This window comes from Acyrthosiphon pisum, chromosome A1 (genome assembly GCF_005508785.2).
Source record: "Acyrthosiphon pisum isolate AL4f chromosome A1, pea_aphid_22Mar2018_4r6ur, whole genome shotgun sequence".
NCBI classification, from domain to species: domain Eukaryota; kingdom Metazoa; phylum Arthropoda; class Insecta; order Hemiptera; family Aphididae; genus Acyrthosiphon; species Acyrthosiphon pisum.
Window position 1 is genome coordinate 143,483,665 of NC_042494.1, and position 22,677 is coordinate 143,506,341.

A 22,677-nucleotide genomic window follows, 5' to 3' on the forward strand; every position below is an offset into this window, starting at 1 on the left:
GTCATTCCAACACGACGTTTTTTTAATTCGACGAATAATTAGTCATTCTCTATAGTGTAATTAAACATATTATATTAGTTAGTACGTCTACAGCAGTGCTAGCCTTATAGTTTTTGTTTATAATTCGACTTTATATCGTTAGCACATACACAACAAACTGTCGTGCAGTCTAATTGCAGTGGATTTAATTAAATTACGCTGGGAAATAGTTTGCGCGACAAAATTAATGTAAAAATGATACATTGCCGTCGGCGTCATATAAATGTACACATATATATATATATTATACATGCACACGACGAACGCATGTTGCTTTAAATATTATTTGTATATTCTTATTACACACCTATTATATGCATAATATACAGACATGTTGTAACAAATAGGCAATTTTGGTGAAGGGAAATTTGAAAATCCCGAGTTTATAATATAACAACAGACAAATGCGTCGCCGCGCGGGGAGGGGAGAAATGAAAATAAAACGTGTTTAGTAGAAATATGGCGAAATGGCGGCCGTGTTACGAAATATTCGTCCGAAATTCCATCCCTGCGGGTCGTTCATAATAATATACATATTATATAGGAGAAAGTCGGTCCACATGCGACGGCGGCAGCGTGTCACATGTCGTTAAAGGAAACGAGCCGTCAGGATTTTTAGACCTCCCTCACCACCCCACCACAATTTAGAAAAATATATAGATTATAATATATCGTGTATATACAGCATAAACTATAATATATTATACAGTGTGTATCACGAAAATGTGACATACATTGAAACGCGATTTAAATATAAAAGTATATAATCTCTACGTGCGATACACCCAGTATAATATTATATAACTACACCCTGAAGCACGGTACATGGTGTGTACGTGCGTGAGTGCGGTTTTCGCAACAGCCGAGTATATAATATTTTTTATATACATAAATAATATGAATGTATAATATAGGTGTGTGATGGGTATGCAGTCGAATCGATCGGCATTCGCGAGTTAAAATAAAACGAGAGAGATATTTGATGTGTGTGCGTGTGCGTGTGAGAGAGCGGGTGGGGGTGAAAGCAGGGTGAAATAGGGACAGAGAAAAGAGAAAAATGTATCCCCTCGCCCGCATTCACTGCGCCGTCGGCAGAATCATATCGAACACCTCCTAGCGGGGGGTCGAAATTCGGATTTTCTGTTTTATCGTCGGGGCACACAAATATATACACACACAGCAATATATATAAGCTCCATTGTTCTTCTTTATTCGCGCTCGTGGCGGATACGTCGCGGGACCGGGCCCTGCAGGGGCTGGCTGCACTATATAATAATAATATATATACGTAGGTATACGCGCGCAGGACTGTACGCCGGAAACATTTTCCGTTACGGCAGACTAACTTTCACCGAGCCCGCCAGCCCGCCAGCCTGCCCGACCGCCCACGACCGACTCATCTCTCTGTTCCAGACGTATTTATGAGTTTCGCCTATATATTACACGACGTCGACGACGATATATACATAGGTATATAAATATATATTATATATACATATATATTTCTGCGGCACACACACATATATAATATATAATAATATATTATATATACTTAAAGCCTTTGCCGGCGGGGAGGCGGTAAGGCATTTTTTTCCTACTTTGCCTTTTCTTTTTTCTTTCCGTTTTTACTCCGCAGCGGTTCACTCGGTCCGAATTTATTAAAAGAGTTTCCGTATCATACGCGCGCGCCAGAAACGGTTCCGTCGACACCGGAGGCAACGCCGCGCCTGAGAGGCCGCCGTCGCCGAAATGGTATATAATACGGGACGGGAATGAGAGAGATGAAAAAAATCTGAATTTAAGGTGTTACGGTGCAGCCGACAAGGCGGCGCAATAAAAATATATATATTATTATGACGCCCGCGCGATCGGATAGGACGCTGACACCCATCGCGTTGCATGTCGTCGTCGCTGCAGTTGCACTTGTGTAATATAATATTTGAGAAAATAAAAACCGGAAGAAACCCAATATTAAATGGCATATATTTCATATACACACTAATAGTATATTTGTTTATTTACACGAGCACATTTGTATATTATATATTTTATTATTTTGCCGAAGATTCCTGACAAGAAATCCATACGCAGCGTCGCAGCTCTGTAGTATATATACCGACACGCCGTATATATATTATTCATGATCTAACTTTAATATATTTAAACATAGAAAATTATAAATTATATTAAGTTGGTGTGAGTATTCACTATCTGTGTTTTATGCGCGCTTAAATCGCAATATTGCCGGTTATAGCGTGTGTATATTAAATGATATATCTACATAGGTACATACCTACACGAATCGTCCCGCAATGAAATAACACGAGTTTAAATGCTACAGCGGCAGTATAAATAAATCATTTTTTGTTTTGTTTATTCTCACAATTTGGGTCAGTAAAAGTTACAGAATCGAATCAAAACAAACATTAAAAAAGCAATTACCGCGAGCAACAAGTCGAGGCCGTTTGAGTGCATTAAATTCACAACTGGGATTGGTAGGTAGGTACAAGTTATTTTCATTTATGATTTAGTGATGCTTTTATTTTTTTCAAATCAACATAATATAATGCAGGCATGTGTAGACAGAAACATTTTTTCTGTAATATATAGCAGATAAATATTACTATAGGTATAAGCACTATATTATGACGTTTACAATAAGTTAATTTTTTTAGTATTTATTAGTGGAAATTATAAATACCTACAGATGATATTGTATAGTCATTGAGATATATGTATTTAGCTAAACACCTAATAGCTGTCTGTACTTACAATACCATTAATTTAAACCTAAGTGTAATATCTTATAAACATTAGTTTTTGTAATAAAAATAAAATACAGGTTTGGTTACAAGTATTCAACGCGCACTAATGATTATTAATTCATATAAATAAAAGGAGTAAATGAAAACATAATATACAACGTTTTATAATATTATATGACAAACACAAATAGAAATAAAATATAGCCATTGAAGGAAATTTAATTTTATATGATAATTAATGTAATGTATTTAGGTGCTTTAAGTAATATAGTACCCATACTGTAGGTATACCTATATTATAACAAATTAAAATGTGTATAGTTAGGTATTCAGAAAAATATTAATTACTTTTACATTAATAAACTTGATATTTCAAAATGACTAAGAGCAGCAATAAGATTGTCTTTTTAACTTTAAGGCTCTGTATAATTTATATAATATTATATTGTATTTGTAAATATATAATTTATTTAAAAGTATGACATTTAGCTTAACCTATACATTTTGCACACTCCTGAGTTTTAGAATTATTTAAAGGATAAAATATGTGGCAATATTGATAACAACTTATAATGATTTAGGTAAATTAAGTAATTAAAGTATACTGTATAATATATTAGTTATGTCTTGATAATTTAATTTAGATACCAAAATTCTATTCAATTTAAAAAGTGTATACCAGTATTAGTGTATTATAATATAATAACAATAGGTAAACGATTAAAATTGTAACATATGGGTTGGTATAGAAATTTAAAAAAAAACATAAAGCAATTTATTAATGCTGATTATTTTAAGTTAAGAACCTATGTAGGCAGGTACCTATAAAATATATAATATTTATTATAGTATATATTATAGGTGCCTATACTCGTAATAGCCAATACTGAGTGAAATTGTAGATGTTGTATTTTGCATATACGTTCAATCAAATTTATTTTATTTCTTAAACCATATAATTATTACAAAATATTGTATTCATTAAAATAATTAAATTATCTTTTAAATAAATTGCAAACATTACATTTTTGGGCAAATTTGAAATCTTTTTAAGCCCCATCCGTTTTTTTTACCGTATAAAATATTTTGCCAAATTTAAAAACATACAAATGCGTATATTCATAGCCTAACAGTAATCAAACAATAATTATATTATACTATATGACGCAGAACTACAGTATATTATAATGAAACTATATAAAAATGACTTGGTGCGAACGGTCTGTATTATAGGTACGTGTATAATATTATGTAAAAGTAAAATTATTATTACTATATACACCGTGACAATAACACACAATTCCTACATAGGAAGCTACCAGTATAAATATTACGTATAAATATATTTAAATTACTTATACTCACACTGACACACCTATAATAATAGATAGGTACCTACTGTACTAATAAAGACATAATATACCACACATACACACACGCACATGGGATAAATTACGCACGCATTGCGTGTGCAGGAACGTTGGCGGTTATCATGAGGATTGTTATTATTATTTTTAGTATAAAGGTATACTATTTGTAGATATATTATACCCCTGCAAATATCTAATCTATTTGCGATGATATATAAAACGCGCGTGTCGGAAACGGCATAGGCACCGTATTATAAAATAAAATATATGGGTATTATAATTTATAATATGATTTTGGTATATAAACGAGAATATTATTTTTCCGGGAAAGTCCCGCGCGATGCGTTTTTCCTATGCTCCATAAAATACGAAAATGACTTTATTATTATTATATGTTTCATCGGTATAAAACGTGATGCACACGCACACGTAGGACACGAGCACCCACATCGCAGTCGTATGGTTTTATAATATTATATTTTATAACGTGCGCGAAACTGCCGTCGGGTGGGCCGTGCCGGGAGCCGAGCTGTGTCTGAGGTTGCCGCGGGCGAGAGGGTGATTCGGTTTTTGGAAAACTGGCACGCGGTCGTTATTTCTTCGCTTGAAAACAACAACAACAACAACAACCAAACGTACATCATAATATAATATTATATTATGCGATAATCGTATTTTTATAAGCCCACCGTGGGACGCGGTGAGACGATAACGGCGGTGGCATGGCGGCGGTGGCGGCGTCATCGGTAACGGCGCGCAAACGCACGCCGCCGCGGCCGTCTCGCCTATATAAATCTTGTGCACACCATCGTCGACGCGGTTATAACCTCCGCCGGGGCGAGGCGGCAGCGGTGGCTCGTAAAAACCTATTTTACGAGGCCGTTCCGGACGACCTTGACTCCCATTCGTATATATACCACGTACTTACACACGCGTTATATTGTTTCGTTGTCGTCGTCGTCGTCGTTCTTTTAGCGTTCTATATATTATACGCGGTTCGACCCCTAACTCGTTCCTCGCGCTATCGCAATAAATTTTGTGAAAACATTTCCGCGCGCGGAGGGCAACACGCGCTGCAGAGTCACGACGACAAAAAACCCGTCCTCGTTGTAGGTATATATTATATTATTCCATTCATGAAAACGACACGCGAGCATCATTTACACACCTCCTTCATATACGGCTGTACCTCATATTATCATATTATATCATCGTAAGTCCTGCTGTATTATACGGAATCTCGCGCACATATATAAATATTGTAACTCCCGTCTTCATAGTGTATAGGTAACGTTTTATGTTTACGTTACTGTCGCGGTTAAAAAGTCGCGTTGGTACCGTTCGGCGCGATAGAGTACAGAACAATATAATATAATAACAACAATTATTATAATAATAACAATATAGATCGTCGCGGATGATTTTACGATATTTTTTGTTCCACCGGGCTGCGCGCGCACGTCTCTCCGGGCGTGTGTACCGCACGATATGAAATATGGAGTGCGAAATGGCTCGTGCGTTTTGGCCCCAACGGCGGCGGCGGTGGGGATGATATGCGCGACACGGCGATGTATATACGCGTATACGCGGCGTTCGAGGTGGAGAAGCGGCGTGCGCGGCGGTGGTGGCCGACCGGGACGCCATCGATCTTCTGTCTTGTCGGCGCGCAAAAGGGTCCGTCGGCGGGCGGCCTGGGTGGCGGGGAGGACCGGCCGACCGGCGATGGCAACCCTGTGAGTGCGTGTGTATATGATGTACGCGCGCCGTCTCTCTCGCTCTTTTTATTCGCTCCCATGCTTCGTTCGCGCAACCACGTTGGAAATAGTAATAATAATATGTTACACGACGACGACGGCGATAATAATAATATTATACAGTTTGGTAGGTAATAGGTATATTATATGTATATGGGTAGTTAGGTGAACCTTGCATCTCTAGTAACTTGCTTTGCACTTTCTTCGACAACACATTTTATTAACTGCGTATACTTAAATTCCCCGACGAAGTTCTCGATCGTGTGTAGGCATACACGGACCTGTAAGGAGCCACAGTTCAAATGTGCGCGCTCTGTATACTCTTTACTAAAATATTGCTATAAGGATTGTTAATTATTAATATAATCGGTAAAATTATGAGGTACCTACCTACCTAAGCCACACAATATTACAAGCAAATTTTTTTTTACAATTAAATTAAATAGATATTAATTTTCAAATGTAGAGATATAGAAATGTGAAGACCAATAAATTATTTTTAACGATCGTAATCGATATAAATGTTCAATATGAACACAATAATTATAATAGTTAGGTATAAACTATGTACGTAAATCCAATTTAACGCTTCAACGTGTTTTTAAAAAAGTTTTCCAAAACCTGCTCTTTTTATGCGCTGAAACTTTTTTAAAGTCAGTCTTTGTGTAATTCCATCACCAATCAAAACAGTTTTTTTTATTTTTTTAACAAAAACTTATAATTAATAAAACTAAAAAAATTAATTATTTGTGACTTCCAAGTTGTATAATTTATAAGTAGGTAATTGTTCGTAAAATAATGAAAAGAACAAGCACCATTTTTGATAGGTATATATACCTATGTATGAATTAAGATAGTGATTAATGCTTATTACAAACTTGCTCATTCATTTAAAATAAAAAATTCATTTGGGTTATACATAATACCCTCTATACTTACACCTATATGCCTCCTGCGAGGTAAAAGAAGAAATCATCTACGCGTGATTATCTCGAGAAATCGTTAAAATCTTTAAACTAGTAGACTACAAACGTTTTTTTTTCTAAAAATGCACCATCCCGTTGACAAATAAAAAATACGTACAGTACCTACCTACTGTTTTATTATTTGACGACATGACGGTTTTTGATTGCTATGTATATAAGATTAAAATATAAGCAAAATCGCAAAAGCAAAGCAGTGTTACTCGTGCAACAGGTCTGTCGCATATAGATATATACATATGAATAAAATATGTAGGTACATATATTATATATGTTAAGCATAGTTGTAGAAATTACTAAGAAAGTTATACATTTACGTGCATAATTACGTGCATTGTTGTTATTATTATTATTGTTATTTTCATCGTGTTATATATATAGACTTCCTACCGCAGTACCGCACCCACCTACATTATATTATTTTAATGTCTATATTTACCTACAATATATACCTATAGAGTATAGGTATAGTAGGATAAAAGTAGGATTCCTACGTATAAACAAGACACAAATATACTTTAACATATTAGAAAAACAGCTTCAAGTAATAAAGCCTTATTATTTATTAATTATTATTATAGGTACTAATTTCTATTAATGATTTAAAAAATATTTTTTTTTCAATAAGAAGCCTGACGTATACCTTATAAATTATGACATGTTTATTATAGAACCTCTAAAAAGTAAATGCCTATACCGACATCTACAAAATAAAGTATTTATTCATATAAGTTATACAAAACTATTTTGTCTACATGTTTAATACGACTTTACACGTTATATTCAGACTTAAATCACTATTTGTGTACTTATATCAGGTACCTGTACTAACTATAGTTTATATAAAATATATATTAAAAATAAATCATTGGACATACGTATATTTAATTATAAGACAATTTTATATTGTCTATATTTACATTTACAATTTAGATGGACGACTAAAACAAACAAATTAAAAAAAGAAACACCGTTATACTGCAGGCTAATTGCAATTTTTATTAATATTTAATTTAAGACTGCAAACAACATAATATTATCAGAGCTCTGTAAGATATATAAATTAAAAGTATTAATTATTATTTTTAATGTTAATAGGAAGGTACCAACTGCATATTCAAATATAATTATTGTAGAAATGATTGAAAAATAATAATTTTTAAATAGCTCAGAAACTGTAGTCAAAAATTATTGCACGCGTATTTGCGTGATTTAATACAGGGTAAGCCACCATATTTTACCTTTTTCCTATATAATGTTAAAATATAAAGACACCATTTATAGGATATACCTAACAAAATATAATACCTATATTAACCAACCGAGAAAAAAATAGGAAATACCTAATTCTTAATATAAAAAATTATATACGGCTATACTCCTATATTTTATATCTATACCTATAATACTTAATCATTTACTGTCATTATATAAAATATATTATTTTTCGACACAAATCAAAACAAATTACCTAGGTAGCATTAGGTATAACTTTTGTAGAATAAATATTACCTATCGATTACAAGGAATACTAATTTATTAGAAATTATTCTAATTAGGTATAGGTATTATTACTACCTATACCTATACGCTATACCATTCATTAACTTATACTATGCAAGAATTAATAAAAAAAAATTTGTAAAAATATAATAAAAAAAAAACCTAAATGTTTAAAAGCATTGGAAAATAAATTCTTTTCAGAATTGGAAAAATTTATAAATAAAAAATAATTTAACTATTGAAACTTAACAAGCACTTTTAATACGGTTTCGATTTTAAAAATGTAAATAAAATACATATGGTTGTATGCATTGAATGATACTATAATAATGTGCTTTATTTACACCGACCATCTTTTTTAAATTATTACATAAGTTCTCATACTATAGGTATACAATATATATATTTTTTTATCTAAATAAGTTAAAAACTATACAAGTTTTACAAGAATCAACAAAAAATGTTGTATTAAAACCAAGAACAGTTCGATAATTAACATAATCATTTAAGTATGATACTTTAAGTTTAATGTCCGTGATATTCAGTCTTAATTTACTACAGGTAATACGTGTAATTTTAAATATCGATATGTATAATGTATACTATATAGGTACTGCTATATTACTCACCGTTCCACAATTTTCTGCGTATATATGTTCGTTAAGTGTTTAATAATACCTATGCGCATGTATTGAATTAACGTTTCTTACCTGAAATAACAAAAAATCAAAATTAATTATATATAATATTACATAATATTACACAATATATTATTATTATAAATACAATTAAAAAATGTTCAGTGTATAATAGTAACAAGAGTTATAACAAGTATATAATATTTTTTAATATATAAAAGGTGGACGGTAGTAAAGTATTCTTCGTATATATACACAGCGGATGAGGGAGATAAGAATAAGTGTTTAGGTTGGTGGGCTTTTAAAGGCGCCCCGAGGGATGCGAAGTCCCCGGAAGTGGTTACCGCGGCGGCGTAAAAATTCATTAGGAACAGACAAGCCAGCGTGATGGACGGCCACAATATAATATAATACGCAACCCCCGCAAAGGCACCGGAGCCCTCTCGCCGTCAATTTGGAATTAAAAATAAAACAAAATGTGTCAATACACCTTAAGGGTATCTAGATTTAATACCGTTGCCCATAAATCGCCGTCGGTTTAAATAAGCCGAAAAAAGAGAGAAAGCAGTATAAGCACCCTAGCTGCTGTACAACAAACGCTAGTGCGGATTTTCGTGTCTCGTTTGGAAGACGACGCGATTGACGTTTAAATTACAATTAAAAACTTCTGTGGGCTACGTGTTGCTTTTTTTTTTTAAATATTATTTTTTAGAGTATATATAAAATATTGTGACACAATTGATCGCTACGATTTTTTCCATCCGCCAACGACGGTAGGTGGGTACACTGATGCTGCAATCGAGGAGAGCCACATGTCTATTGGTTCGCGAAAAGAGAAGCAAAAAAAAAAACGCACATTTATATATTGCCAAGTCATTTGTATCGTTCCGGTTGTTTGTGAGGCTGACGTTTCGGCGTGTTCCGATAAAGGGACGTCAAAACATTAACATTTTTTTTTATATATAAATAAGGGACCCGGATAAAAAAAATACTGAAGGGTGCGTTAATTTTACAAAATAACATTAAACCCTAGCAAATTGCGGTCTATGGTCAAATACACACTGTCAAAATATTCGAACGCCGGGTACAAATATTTTAAACGCATTTATACGGAGTATAAATAATAATACACTTTTTGAATTCCATCTGTTTTTTCTTCTGAGGCTTCCCCTGAATAATCAGGAAATCAAAAATCCTCATTTTAAACATATTTACATTAATTCGAGCACAAAAATATACCGACTTAAAAAATATAAACAAATAAACCATATATTGTCAAAATATTTAAATAGCTAATCATAATCTAATAAATTATTATTTCTTATATATAATTTTAGAAAACGTCTAAATAAATTTTAAAAAGTAGTCATTTTTATATATTTAAACATAAAGTGTTATAAAAATAAAATAAAATAATTTTCGTTTTATTCACAATCAGAGAAAAAAATACTCATTGAAAAAAAAAGTTTTTCGGTGTTGTGACAAATTTTAGAAATTCGATGAATGTACGAATTAACCGGGCTGTACACAAAGACGGCCAACATATGACCGATACGCATGGGTTATTCGGACCATGAGAAAAACGGTTATCGAAAAAATAACCAGAAAAAAATGCAACGTATACGCGTTTTTAAGAAACCGTATTGGTATATAAAAAAAATTACGTAAAGAATGTCCACCTGTACTCTTATTTTCTTTTCTCTACAATACCACACAATAGCAAACGTATATTTCCCCCCACCCCCATCACACGCATGCACCGAGGTCAGGTATTCTCGGCCTACACCGGAGTTTTAAGGCTGCAAGTAAAATATAAAATATATACCAGCATATATACCTATAATACGTATATACAGGCATGTTCAAAACCTAATTGAAAACTGAAAGAAACGAAAATGAGCGATTGCTAGGTATATAATATATTATGTTTCCCGCTAACGAGATTCTAGTGCCAAAAGCTTTCAAGTCCACGTTAAATACACCTATATGATCGATGGATGTCCAACATGCCCCTCATCGCTGCAGTGGCGTTATCGCGTATAAATCACGTACAACAATATTATATTAATGTAGGTATACCTATAGCAATATATTATGTATTTGTACGCGTCGTAATCTGCACGTATTTAGGACTTACCTTCATATTTTGTTTTCTAAACTACAAACGAGTCATGGCGGTCATGGACACTCGGCGAAAACTGTATGTGTGCAGTCTGTCCGTGAGGGTTGGAAAAAGAGCGTAAAAAAAAAACAGACCCGAGACGGAAAACGACGCCGGACGCAAGAACGAATTCGCGACCACGATCCCAAAAACTTCACGCCGGAAACAAAAAACGAAATCAAAAAACTACGACGAAGAGAACCGCATGACGGGCGGCAACGGGCGCGATAATCGGTCGTTTCGCGCGGCAAGTGTGCGGTGTATGCGCGTAGTGGATACGTGCGGCGGGGACACTGCCGCGAAGCTTCGGCCGCCGAGTTTTCCCCCTCGTGTACCGGCGGCGCGGCGTCCCGGCGCGTGGCGTGTCATGACGCCGGGACGCAGGCGCGTCAAGCGCGCACCGCGTCACAACCCGTCGTCGTCCGCGGCGTCGTGAGTCACACGCGGAACCGACACACACATACACCCCCGACACACACATACACCCCCGACACACACATACACCCCCGCCACACACACACACCCCACGACGCGGAAATCCACCTTCTCCAGCACACACACACACACACACACACACACACACACACACACACACACACACAGTGAATCAACGGACTATACGCATAAGTGCAGTTATTATTGTACGTACTACATAATAATTGACATTGTGCGACAAAACTGTTTGAGATGAGTGATGTCGTTATAACTCGAGATAGGCTGATATAACATTTATTATATAGTTCGACGACACCTGATATGTGTTATATTTCCATGTGAACTGGAAATACAGCTACGAGGAGGTATACTGCAGGTTTTCGTAAAAACTCGCAGGTTATTCGTTCGTCTATATAATATTATACATGAGCCTTCGACGAAGAAATGACGACAATAAAATATATTTTTATAGTTTACCGGAATATTGGTCGTGATACTCCCTGCAGCATATTATAATCAGGCTCGTATACAGAAAAATATTCCGGGAGGAGGGGTTGTGCCCCCAAACCACTTAACAGTATACGAGCATGGGAATTTTCACAGTATAAACCTGGGTACTATACCCCACATGATGGGCAGTAGAACCCTAAGCAGTCCAACGCTTAAACAGCCTAGGAAATACAAAAAGTACGGTTCGAACATGGGCAACGGCAAATTGAAATTAATCATATATCTATTAAATTGTTTTCGATTTGAACATTTTTATAGTCCTGCATGGACCCATCCTATATTGAATTAAACAATGTACATCAAACGAAAAACATAATATGTACCTACGATAATATAATAAGTTATAATATAATGTATACGTAAATAATTGAAATATTATTATATAATAATAATTGGATAATGATTTTTTTTTTCTACATAATGTGATACGATTTTATTATTGTATATAGAATATACAGATAGTAGAACACATAATATATAAAACCGATACGTTTATTAAAATATTATATTTCATAGCATGGTTATCAGAATGTTCAATCTTTAGGTACAAGATTATGATAATTTTACGATAGGTACTTATGTAGAGGAAAAAAAATTGCTGGTAATATGAATAATATAAAATAATATTATTCATAATATTTTATATATACCTATACGCGTGCGTATTACATACTGTTGCAGTCGACACCAGCTCAAGAATGACAATATTGTACTCGTGACAAATATATATAATATCGACGGTGATTAGTATATTATACAGCCGTACAAACAATGTACGCACTTAAAACTCATATATACACACGCAGAATAGAAAATGTAAAATATCTAATTACAAAAAATTCTTCAAAATGTATTATTATTTTAACTATAGTTACTACTTATATTATACAATTTAGTCAAGTCGATTATAATGCACGATTATATAATATAGATTATTATATAGATCGCACATTTTTAAATAATTTTAAATTTTAATATTAAAAAAAAAAAAATAGATTATAAGTAACAATTATAGCGAAATAGGTGTGAGTGTATGTGTGTGTGTGTATACTAAAAACAATTGTTCAAACATGTATTATGTAGCCTGGTATATAATAATCTTGCGTGCGCTGCAACAAAACACGCGATCCGACTGCCACAGTGTAATATGCATTTAGATGATAGAAACACGAAGAAAACAATTTTTATGCACACAAGTAACGCACTATATTAATATAATATAATATGTACCTATCTGCGTACAATACGAACATTATATTTTTGATAATTTAAAAATAAGTTCTATATTATTATACCAGTGTAATACATTTACATTTTTTTTTCGAAATGTTTTTATTCGTCCTTCTAAATCAGGTATTGCGATCGTAATAGCTATATAGTCTTGCAGATTAAATAATAGTCAGTAAATAAGCGATTTCCCGATTACCTGCAGCGGCTGCAATGCAATGTGATATATGCGGTATAGGTACATGTTTAAATGTGTATTTTAGCAAAAAATATTTGATATAAAGAAATATTGCACTTCTAAGAATTACAATAAATAAAAACTATGATATTATAATAGTGCCTATATTATACTATCGCGTTCTGATAACGATTGTGAATGTATTTTGATTTCGATTTCTTAGAAAATATGTAATTTAACAACGAGAAAACAAATATAGGTAAATGCATATTATTATTATCATCATCTCGATCGCGTTTCCTCGCACCTATACACCATTATATACTTTATTGCAAGATCGATATAATATTATTATTGCAACGGTTTACGCGACGACTGCGATAACGCAATATTATAATATTATGTTATAAAAGCGGCGGATTACGCGTTAAAAAATCCTTTATACTTTGACACTATTCGAGTCGGATCCGACGCGTGCTGCAGCTATCGCCAATGGATTTAATAATATAATATAGTTTTCTCAACAATATAAAATATGGGATCGAGCTGTTTTGTTTCACGCCGATGTCTGCAACATAGATAGACAGATATATAAATTTATATACATACGATATGACGCACACGCGCGTGTATTATAATATTATTATTATTTTACAATAATAATATGATATTGTATTATACGCGTGCATATGACTGCAATGCGTGCGAACGGTGTCCGCCCGGGAACGATCTCGATTTACTATTGCCAATTTTAATTTTATATAATTTTTTCGTTTCTATTTTATTTTTTTCGCCGTCTGCAGCAGCAGCTCGTCAAAATCAAAGTGAAAATTTCCACATATGCGCGTCTCGTTAGGTCATGACGAATTTCGTCTCCGGACGTTGACGCAAATTTATCGACCGAGCGTTTATACAATATATTATTATTGTACACGTCTATGCGCGCCAGTATCTGTGTGAGTGTGTGTGTTTATTTGCGAGCGCTGAGAACACACACGACGAATACGGGCGGCGACTAATTAAAATAGCTGCGCCAGCAGAGGCGAGGGATTAAACGCGCGCGGGTTCACGTGAATTCAAAAAGGTCATTTTTGCGCGCCAAAAACAATGTTATTTTGGTATGTACATCGTGCACATAAATGTTATACGTGGTGCGTCCGTTATCGTCTCAAAAACTTACAACAGTCGACTGGTGTGTAAGTCGCACGGCATCCTGCAAGGTTTTAAAAAACGACCGAGTGCAAATCGATATCCATCCTACCATTACATAGGTAGAGTGGTCAGTTAGCCAGATATATTATATATTATAATACTCAGAACTCCCTAAAACAAACATAAATTCGGCACACGAATTGTAGACGAAAATAGTGGAAATAGATAAGACGATATTTTGGTATATTAAGCATTATACAATAATACACTACACCGGGTATTTGGACGCGAGCAACAGTTGGGTCCTTATCCGGTTAGTTAGTCGTCCTCGTCCGGTGATGGTATACGGTCATTGTTTTTTTTTATTCACATAAAGCTATGTAATAAAAGCGTTTCCCACCAGTTACATCGTATACAACTTAACTGAAGCCTACGTACTTCCCAAATCTACGAACGCACGCGGACAATGGGCACGTCACAATATATATTATACAGATAAATCACTCGATTCGTTTATGTAAAATAATGCAATTTTAGAACGCGAAACAAGGATGTACCTACCTATACGCGTATATACAACTGCGGAATTCGTTTTCGGGTGACCGTTAACCATATTATGCGAACGAGTTTGGAAGGATTATCGATAACATTTTGTCCGAAATCTCATTTCGACCTTAACTATTTTAATATAATATTAGAAGTACATATCCGTGCGTCGAGTTACGGGCGCCTTAGGTAACGATATCGCGGTCACGCGTTTGCCATTGTTGTGTTCAATTTTATTGCACAATATCACATCTCACGCTGAGTTTACAGTTGGAAATTTTCCGCTCCATGTGCAATTGTACCACCCGCCGAATCGTTCAGTAAACATAATTTAAACGAAATATTTTTAATACAATATTGTTGCTGCGGCGTTCATTTCACCACTATTTTATACGCAACCTATATGGGTTTCGTGTTAAATCGGATAATACTTTTATTGTTTAACTAATTATTTTTATTATTGTTTGAGGCTGATGATAAATTATAATGTTAAACCTATCGCGGTTTTTTTTTTCGTTTCCATACATGCGCTGATCTGTTTATATCACTGCGTGGTCTTATTATATGGGACATTTATGCGATGTGTTTATAATTTAATGCACGATTGTAATTTATATATATTCCAGATGGGAAATCGATACGACGTATTGAATAAAGAGCAAATTTTATTTTCCCCTAATACCCTTTCAACTTGGCCTTTTATAATTAATAATTATAATAATAATAACGCCGCCGCCGCCGGTGTCTAATAATAGCGGGAACCCGTGGCGAGGGGGTTACTGTGGGTGTGGAACTTTGGGGTCGTAAATATGCGAGAAGAGAGTGCACATTGACAAGAGAGATACCTCCACCGCTGCTCTCGCCGTCATTTGCGGTGCGGTAGGCGGCAAAGAGGGGGAGGCGCAAATTAAATATACGGACGCGCGCGCAACTTTGACTGTGCCCCATAAATCACCAAGCTCGTTGTCACCGTCTTGTCCCCGTGCTCGTTTTTCAGGGGAGGGTCGAAAACTTTTTGGGTACCCGCCAAAATCTGTCGGCCAGTGATCGATACGCCAACTATCGCGAATAAAAAAAAAAAAAAAGGAAAATAATAATAATAATATATAACTTTCCAAAATGTCATACCACCTCTGCGAACAACGGCCAGGGACGTTTTAATCGAAAGGTATACACATGGTGTACATAAAGAAATTTTCTGTGTCGTCGAAAACGAGCTGACAGTTGCTGCAATAGGTAGGTATAGGTACTTGGAAGACGTCCAGGTTTGAATTATACGATAAAATTCCGTATTATCGGGAAGATTTATCGATTTTCATAAGTTCATAAGTTTCTAGTCATATCTAATAAGGAACGCCGAGGACTTGGCCGAATTTGGCAGAGCAGCGAAAATGCTGCGGTCGCCCCCGTTTCTAATTTTAACGGTTTTCATAAAAGAAACGCGCGCGCGGGTTCAGTCTAAACACATAATTTTACGCGTGCGCGTCTCTTCGGTTGGTGTAGTTGTTCGGAGTCTTGGTTGGTTTTCAGGAGAAACTAAATTTAGAGGTGTCGCCCGGACGTACAGGAATCTCGCGAGAGAATCCAGAAATAAAAATCCGTCCCCGGACCTTCCGCGCGTAAGAGATTAAAACAAGGCGCTGCGTCGCCGAAAAAACTACGCAGCGCCCCGATACCACCAGCAGCGCCCCGATACCACCACCCCCCCTCCGGTCAGTACTACCGCTACCTCCACATTGCCTTCACTGCAGGTTGAATGTACGGCTTTTTTTTGGTCCACGAAAAAAAGTTTAAATAAAAAAGATCCTGGCAAATAATTTGTCTCTTTGCACGGGGGGTGACGTATTATACGATTTTTTCTCCGTTCAAATCCCTTTTTGTAAAACAGTATACACTCTAAAATATTACCCTTTAAAGGTTCAACTTTGTCTTTTAATAACGTTTAATGAATAGAGGGAAGAGATGAAAAGTTTCAAACCATTAACCGTGTAAAAAGACGACACGGAGCTCACCGCTATATAGAGCGGTATTATTTTTGAAGGCGACTATGCCAAGCAACTCGCGAGAATATTCAACAGAAAATTATAATTTCTCGAAAACCCGATCGTAAATCTTTTGCTCTTTTGAAGGACCACAAATAAAAAAGTTTTTATATTAATTTTTAATGGAAAAATGTGACCCGGTATTGAATAATACATTATTCTTAGCGACATCTGTACCTACCTATGTTGTATAATAGACACGTAGCGGGTGTTATAGAAGAGTTAAAAATAATAATAATATATTCTAATTATTATTATTCTCTGAAAAGCGGATTATCATTTTTAAAATAAAAGTTTTGAAACTTTAAAACACTATTAAACTATGCAAGTTACATGCCAAACTAAACGCAACCAATTTATAATGGATTCAACATTTAAGATCGCACAACATAATATGAACTAAGAGTAACTCGATAAAATATTTATAGCTCATATTTCATCCGTCATCTATAAAGTATATAGAGGTTCTTGATCGAAAGCCCCGGCGGGTGAATAATTTACTAATGTACTCTCTGTCGATTCGTAACCATAAAACGCAAATTTACAGTACGCGAGTAGAAAATAATAATAATATAGAAGAAAAGATATTAATTTAGTTCTTGCTCGAATTACCTATACGTTACACGACTAGACCAACAAACTGGTTTTGATTTATTCCAAATGATTTTTTATTTATCGCAAACGTGTAATTTGGTAATATCGTCGTAATTATTGTTAGTACTCCATTATTATGAGATATATAATTCTAATATATTGACGGTTGATTAACCTGTCCATACAACGTGTATTTATGCCTAAAGTGTAAAATACAATAACTAAACTACGCAAACAATTTGAATAGGTTTTTTTTTTGTTTCCGCCCACGTGAAATCGTTCGAAAACGACCGAACAGGCGTTATATACCTACATGACGTGGTAAACTAAATTAGGAATTTTCTACTCAGTTCGCTTCGCTTACGATACGTTGAAAATGCAAATGCAATTTAAATAACTGCAGCACGGATAAAATACGTTTTCGAACTTATATAGCAATGCAATTATTGGCGTGGACAAGCCCCGCGAGGAAATATCAGTATTCTCGCGATGTTCGGACATACGGCCAAATATAATAATATATAATATTTTTATCATAAATAATAATATATTACAATACGCGCGATAACCTTTATACGTACGCTAGTCATTACTCGTCATTGGTTGCCTCTCTTCGCGAGTCCTTCCGTAGGGTGTATGTGCAGCGGTGGTCGTCGCGCGTAGTATTGTCGTCGGTTGTAGGTCGGGGGTGGGTGTGTGCATGCATATTATACATAGAGAGAGGGCGCACGGCGATCACCCCTTCAACGCACGTAATCCTACGCGGTGGCAGTGGCGCACACGGAAAGGACTCGTGTCGGAGGAATTCATTTCCTTTGCAGGGTCCTCTCGCACGCATATATATACACATCTCACACACACACGCACCCACCAACACGGTCGTCGTACCCATTTCTGCCACTAGATATATGTATATACGAGTGCATTATACATACACGGAGAATATGCTACACCCTCACAAATACACACACACACACACACACACACACACACCCACACCAACCTTTTAAATCAATAAAACGAAAGAGACCTCTCTGGCACGAAGGGTCGTATATAATACATACGTATTACGTATATACTATATATATATATACTATACTATACTATACGACGGACGGCCGGAGCGAACGTGTATATACTCTTCATATATATATGTATATAAATATGTGTGTTTACGTAATGGAGGAGACGTGGAAAAACGGAGACGGGTGACCCGAAACCGAAGCAAAAGTTCAACCGCGCTCAAATGTCACGCGCGCGTTTCGTCCACCCGCCACTCAGTGCCGCCGACGCGGTCGCTGCGATAAAAAGGTTATGGCGGCGCGCGCAAAAGTTCTCACGCCGGAAATTATTTTTAACCGGTGGCGGCGGCGGTGGCGTTGCAGGATCTCCACCGTCGGGAAAAACATCCCTCGGGGTAAACGGATAGTGTGCGTGAATCTACTGCACGCTTGTGCGGAAAAGGGTGGGGGGCCTTAACGAGATGAAAAACTAGCGTAGGTATATAGTGACGTTCGTTATATACGTATAAATCGGCTGAGAAATAAACGACCCTATCCCAGATAAACTATATATACAGCGCTGCGCAGATAGGTACACGCTAGTTATTGTCGATCCAACGCGACTATACAATATATTATATAGATTATACCTACGATATACTTACACAGAAAGTGAAGTAAAATCATTTATAAATATTGTATATAATCTTACGATTTAAGCTTTAGACACACCAAGTAATGGTGTGTAAATTAGGAGGGGTGAGTGCGTCTTGGCCATGAAATTCCAGATTCGTATATATATATTATATTATGTTATATGTCGAAAGGTTATTGTATTTATAAAAGTTATATGTATATGCTATGCCTTTATATGAGTTTAGGTGCATATATGTATACTAAAACTTAATATGAGTGAATATGAATAAATAAAGTTTTTAGTGATTTTAGAAATTTTACTCAATATTAAATGAATGGTTAAAAAATATAAATAAATTTTAAAAAATACAGTAGTAATAATACATTGTAAAGTTTAAAATTAAAATTATTAAGATAGATAGGTACATAAATAAATCACCTATTTAGACGTCATCCTCTAAAAGTTACCTAAAAGGGGTAGGTATAGATTTTGTTTGATCTACAGTGAAAATAATTCTGCAGATGTATATAATATAGGAACACCCGTTTATAGTTGTTAATTATGTTGTTTGTTGATTGTGTTAAAAGTCAAATACTATTTATCGAGTAGATACAGTGACTGACTGTGACAAATGAGTTACAGCGGTGGAGTATTTTGTATTGTTTTAAACTTAGGTAACTACGTTTTTTATGTCTTGTTTTTGGGTACCTATTTTGAATGGATATTTGTCAAACTAAACGGATGGCGGCCCTTTTACAAAACTGGTGTTCGTAACCTTCAACGTTGTGTTCTCGCTCAATAATGTTATAATTATTCAATTGTGCTCTGTCGCGTCCGCGCTTCAATTTAAAACACGTTCAATTTTCCAAATTATTATTTATATTTTGTTAGTCGTGGCGCATCCGACAGTCAGACGAATAATTTTTTGACGTGATATTATATAGGTACGTGTATTTATGTACGACGGATATTTACTGTTCATACTTCAGACACAAACGCGGTTCCCCTTTTATTTCATTTTTTTTTCAGACAACATGTGTTCTTAAGAGACACAAGAGCATTGGAGGGCTCGCATAGTGACGTTGCGTGTCGGACGTGGGGGACGAACGCGCTACGTAATTCATTAACGCTATCGTCTCGTTGGCATTCATCCGTAATATTCATCGTATAGTTAGTAAGAGTAAAAAATATTTTTAAAAAACTCGCATCTACTCCTCCTTCTTCCTTCTATCGCGGACGCTACTACACCGGCCGTCGCCACCGTATACTGTGTATATAATAATAATAATATAATGATACGTACGACACCGTCACACTGTGAAATATTTCGAGTTGACAAAATAATTCTGTCGTCCGCGCTGCAACACATCACGACGTATGACATACATATAATATTAATATATACACATGTAGGATAATAATAATATATAATACCACACCACTAATAATTAATATTCTTCTGGGTTAATTTTTTATTCGAAACGAATATTTTATCAAGTTGCGCGACGGCAGTAGGTTTATCGTCGCGACGCTATGATTTATCACCCGTTATTATTTAACATAACGCCGCGCGATTTGATCGCGCACATTCGCGACTGCGCCGCGAGGAGCTCATTAAGCGATTTAATCCTCCCGCGAACCGAGTTCAAAACAGATTCGACAAACGCGCGCGTCACGAGAAAATTTTACGTTTAAATAACAAACTTTGCGACGATAATAATATACTATTATAAGCGTATTATATTATAAGTACCACCAAATAACATAATATTATAATATTATACTCTATAGTTATCACAATTTAGAACAGTTTACTGTACGTGCAATATATATTATCAATATGCGACTTACCAATAACGATTTGTACACAGTAAGTAAAGTTGTCCGCGACGGACGACGCTTCGTTTCGCGCTCAAACAACGGGAGACAACACTATACACTATAATATTATAGAGCTTAAGAAATAAAATATTATTCACAATTTATAATATCATATACGCCTGCTGCACTCGGAAGTTTGTCGGAACACAAGTTTGCCGAATAAAAAATATATAAATACGACGCGGCGCGGTCACGCCTTGCGGTCGGGCGATGCGTAGTAGTACGCGAACGCGAAGATCGTACTGGACTGAAACGTAAGCGGAAAACGGTTCTGTGCCCGCTGCGGCAGGACGACGACTATACGCGCGTTTGCAGTATTTGCCGCGAATACGATGCGTGAAATCACTTTCCAAAAATCGATATTTAATAATATAATATACCGATAGAAATGGTATCTCCGACGGTACATCGCATTGTAATAGACTTATAGTGTGATACCGTTATGTTGCATTATTATACCGATGGTATACCTACCGCGAAAAAGGTCCGCCTACGCATTATCTATATTGTTATCATTGTTATTGTTGTTGTTGTTGTTTTTGTTGTTGCAGGTACTGTATAATAATTGTAGCTGAGCGCGCGTGTATACTGGCGACCGGAATTTTGTCATCGGTTGATGTGGGTCCTGCGTGCCCTGCTTTATTCAAAAATAAAAGCCGCAGCGGTCACGTATATGCAGACGATACGGTCCTTTCAAATTACGAATGTTGTATACACTTACATAATATGATGCAAGACGGATAAAGGACACGTTCGTATATTTTATCAAACATACGCCATGTCCTTTCGATTCTATACGTGTTGTGTGTGTGGGTGTATATTCTAGGGATTTACTTTTATTGTGTATAATATATAGAAGATATCTGTTGCAGGTCGCTTATTATTATTAGGATATTGTGTTAGGACGAGAGCGGACGATCGAATTATATATTTTGTAATATTATTATAACGCAAACAATACAATTATATTGTCCGACTCTGCGCTGCAGTGTTATAGTAATCGCTTTTTCTTAAGAACTGTAACAGAGGTCTTTTTTCAATATCTGCGGAGACTAAAATATATAGTGCCTACACATCGCGTACAATGCGTGAATTGCGTATAGGTCCATATATACTACCTATATTTATAAATATATATATAGGATTTATATACACAAAAAGATGCACCTAACTGTATATTATCAATACATACGGGGTTCAGGTATAAAAAAAACCCCACATGCGGCAGACTCAATGATTTTTGTCCCGCTCGATGCGTGCG

At 35.4% G+C, this 22,677-nt stretch overlaps 1 protein-coding gene across 9 annotated transcripts in view; it reads right to left on the minus strand.

The window, feature by feature from the left end:
• The window catches only part of LOC100167267 (homeotic protein antennapedia), a 217,155-nt gene that overhangs the window by 53,408 nt on the left and 141,070 nt on the right, over positions 1-22,677 (minus strand). For 2 of the 9 annotated variants that reach the window (XM_029488491.1, XM_029488497.1), the window contains one exon: positions 9,044-9,124. The exons of 5 other annotated variants lie outside the window; for them this stretch is intronic. The gene's annotated coding sequence lies outside the window, so the exon portion shown is untranslated. Of the gene's footprint in view, positions 1-9,043; positions 9,125-11,189; positions 11,525-22,677 lie in introns of those variants that run through there. 2 more of the 9 variants (XM_029488498.1, XM_029488493.1) reach the window with 2 other exon arrangements.